Raw genomic sequence first — 3724 nt, 5'->3', positions numbered from 1 at the left:
CTGAAACAGCATTCTAAATGTACACATCAATAAGGATTTCAAAGAAAGTAATTCAAACTTACTGCTAAACGAATATCAAAGGTCACAATCCAGACTCAGTGGTTAGGCATAACATTTATGAACAAAAGGCAACTAATAATAACACAGAGTTAGGAAGAAGGAAAGGAAGGAAGAATAGACAGGAAAGTAATTTGTCATTATTAAAAATAGGTGAAAGAGACGAAAAGTACTGTGAGAGGTTATGTGTTCCAGCGTAGCGGCAAAACACGCTGACTAGGACGTTACCACGACAGGAGCGGCATCTACACAAAGAGAATAAAAGCGACGCACCACCCACCTTCAGCGACATTAGAAGAACCGCACTTGACAGAGCACTAGCAGAGTGCACTGGAAGAGCTGTAGTGATATTAGCGATAGCAGTGCATAACGAACTTGTGCGATTGGCTTGCATGGGAATTGTATATATCAAATGACACTGGTTATTTCATGTAGCCAATTGCTTGCGGCCCATCATGTAGAACCGAATGTTAAGTATTGTCAATTAAATTACTGTAATAACTTCAATTAAAATGATTTGCTTTTATGTTGTCTAGCCCTCCAAGAAAACAGCTTCCTTGGCACCCTATAAGACACGAGTCGGCAGGATTCCACATTGGCGACGAGTTATCAGAAGAACCCAGTGCTTGGCGGCCACGGAATTCTCTGTTCTCTTTTACTGGTGCCTTAATTCTCTCTCGTCTTTCCTTCGCACAGGCGTCTTCAGGTGGGCGTTGCAGAAATTTTCTTTGCTTTTGTACTTCTTTTTGTTGCTTGCCTTGTCTGTTTCTTGCATTTGTCTCTTTCACAATGCCCACCTCACCCAACCCACCCCCTGCTCAGGTACCATAGTGGCAGCTTTTAGATGCAACACAGCTAATGCAGATGTTTCAGTCCCAGACGCAGTAAATATCTACATTGCTCAACACGGTGCAGCAGGTACTAGCCGACGTTGCGTGCCTGACGGAAGAAGCACCACCTACATCAATACCTACTGCTGTTCCGCCTTTTTGCCAGTTTCTTAAACAAGAAGAGGAATGGCTCGAGTGGTTGTAACAATTTGAAGCCCACGTGCTCGCTCATAATGTACCAGGTATGACGAAAAGCCATTATTTTTTATTCATGGTACGAAGTGCAGTGCTGTGCCTCACCAACAAACTATTTCCTAAGGCCACTCTGAATGAACTGTCATATGAACAGCTTGTTGATTCGCTAAGTAACTATTATGACCAATGAGTGAATGTGGTGGCAGCTAGGTATCAATTCTTTAACTGCAAAAAACGGTCAGAACAAACTTATCGTGAGTGAGTAACAGATTTGCAGGGTATGACTAGGCAATGCAAATTTAAATGTGCTTGTGGTACTTTATATTCGGAAGATGTGTTGCATGATGCAACTGTGTACAGTGTACCTGATGTCAAGCTCAGAGAACAGATTTTGAAACAGTGCGATCCGTCATTTCAGCAGATCAAGCAAATACTAGACCAGTACGATTCAGGTGCCCTATCGGCTGATAAATCTGAGCAGCCAGAAATTTGTCGGGTTGAGTCCCTTGTTCTGATTGGCCCATTCAGCGGCAGCTTGCCCTAGCTACGGCGAGTAAACAATGCTCCACGCTGCGTAAACAGTTTGCTGAACAGGTGGCTACAAAGGTGAACAGAATTAAGTCTCTGTGTTACTCACAACACAAACGCCAAGACTGCCCCTCCCGACAAGCTCACTGTTACGCTTGTGGCAGGAAAGGACATGTAAAATCCCTATGTTTGTAACAGAACAAACATAAGAATTCGGCCCACTCACAAGAATCTAATCACAAGGCCTATGTAATTAATGCAGTGTGTTCAAAATCTGCAACAGGCATTCGCAAAACTGGCATGCAAGCAATTTCTTCAGTGATACGGCAGTCAAACAAACTTTTTGTTCATTTAATTATTTGAGGGAAATATGTCAGATTTCAGTTGGACACGGGTGCCTATGTCATATCGTTAAATCATCACACGTATGAGCTAATAGGCTCCCCATACCTGTCTAAAACTAGCGCGTAACTGACGGCTTATAATGGACAAGACATTCCCGTTCTCAGAAAGTGTACTTTGCCTGCCATGTATCGCTCACATACGCGAACAATGACTTTTATGGTGCTACAATCACGCAATTGTGAAAACATATTTGGTCTTGATTAATTTGATTTGTTTGGCTTTAACATTCAGGACAAAGTGTTGTCAGTGTCTGCATTCCATGCACAAGACCGTGTAGCTAGCTTGCTAAAATAAGTCTCGGAACTCTTTTCTGAAGGTTTAGGAAAGGCTAACAATATTGTTGGACATATTACTCTGAAAGACAATGCTCAGCCGAAATTTTGCCAAGCCAGAACTGTTCCCATTACATTATGGGACAAGGTCGCGGCTGAACTTAAATAATTGCAAGATTGCGGAGCCATTGCGGCCATACAAGCTAGTCAATGGGCAAGTCCACTGGTTTTGCTCCTCAAATCTTCAGGTCGCATTCGCCTATGTGTTGATTTTAATTCTACAGTCAACCCACAAACTATGATTGATACTTACCCATTGCCACGCCAAGAGGATCTCATGGACAGATTAGGCGCTGGACGCTACTTTTCGAAAATGGATTTGCGTGAAGTGTATCTTCAAATACCGCTCGATGAAGAGTCTTAAAAAGAGTTTATAGTAAATAATCATTTGGACTTGTTTAAATATTTGTGTTTGCTTTCTGGCTGTGCTCCCTCACCCGCCATTTTCCAGTAGCATTTGGAACAGCTGACTGCACAAGTACCAAACTGTTCAAACTATCTGGACGATATTATCGTATCAGGTCGTACACCTGAAGAACATATTGCAAATTTACGTGCTTCGTTTCGTGTGTTGTCTGATGCAGGACTAAACTGTAGTCTGCACAAGTGCGATTTTTTGAAACCTGTGTCGCAGTATCTTGGTCATGCCATAAACAGTAAAGGTGTACATCCTCTTTAGTCGAATGTTAACCATACGCGATTTGCCAGTTCCTCGCAATGTCACGGAATTGCAGTCAGTCTTAGGGAAAATGAACTATTATATTCGGTTCATATCGAATGCTGCGCAAACAGGGACTCCATTATCTCACTTGCGTCGCAAGAATGTCCCCTTTCTTTGGACGGATGAGTGCCAGGTAGCTTTTCAAAAACTTAAACATGCATTGCTCAGTGATCGATGCTCTCTTTTGGCTGTTTGTGAGATGACAAACTATTCCATTCAACAAACAAAATTTCAGCTCAATACGCGCTGTCCTGCAGACAGGAACGCCCCGTACAACTGTCTCCTTTCTACCATCAAAGACCTACGGCTCCGCAGTCATAGCTGGGTACCTCTTTCCTCTGAATGGTGTTTAGGTCATGCGGATATAGACAGTGTCCTGTCACACAGTGCACGAGACTAGCGGTTGGTTGAACATGACCTGTTTCGAGTGGCTCCCTGACATTTAGTAAAAACCAATATGCCCGTCTTCCATTTGCAGAAGTGTCCCATCGCTTCTTCTCGAAGTCGATAGTACGCATTCCGATTGAGATACAATTGTCTTTACGAGCACTATATATTTAATTTACTTTATGTAACCTATTTTTCTTCATTAGGAAGACTGCAGCTCTTTTTCTGTTACGCAGATCAAGAGGTAAGACGCTAATTGCCGCATTTAA

Source organism: Schistocerca gregaria, chromosome X (genome assembly GCF_023897955.1).
Source record: "Schistocerca gregaria isolate iqSchGreg1 chromosome X, iqSchGreg1.2, whole genome shotgun sequence".
Classification (NCBI taxonomy): domain Eukaryota; kingdom Metazoa; phylum Arthropoda; class Insecta; order Orthoptera; family Acrididae; genus Schistocerca; species Schistocerca gregaria.
Note: the sequence above shows the minus strand (reverse complement) of the source record.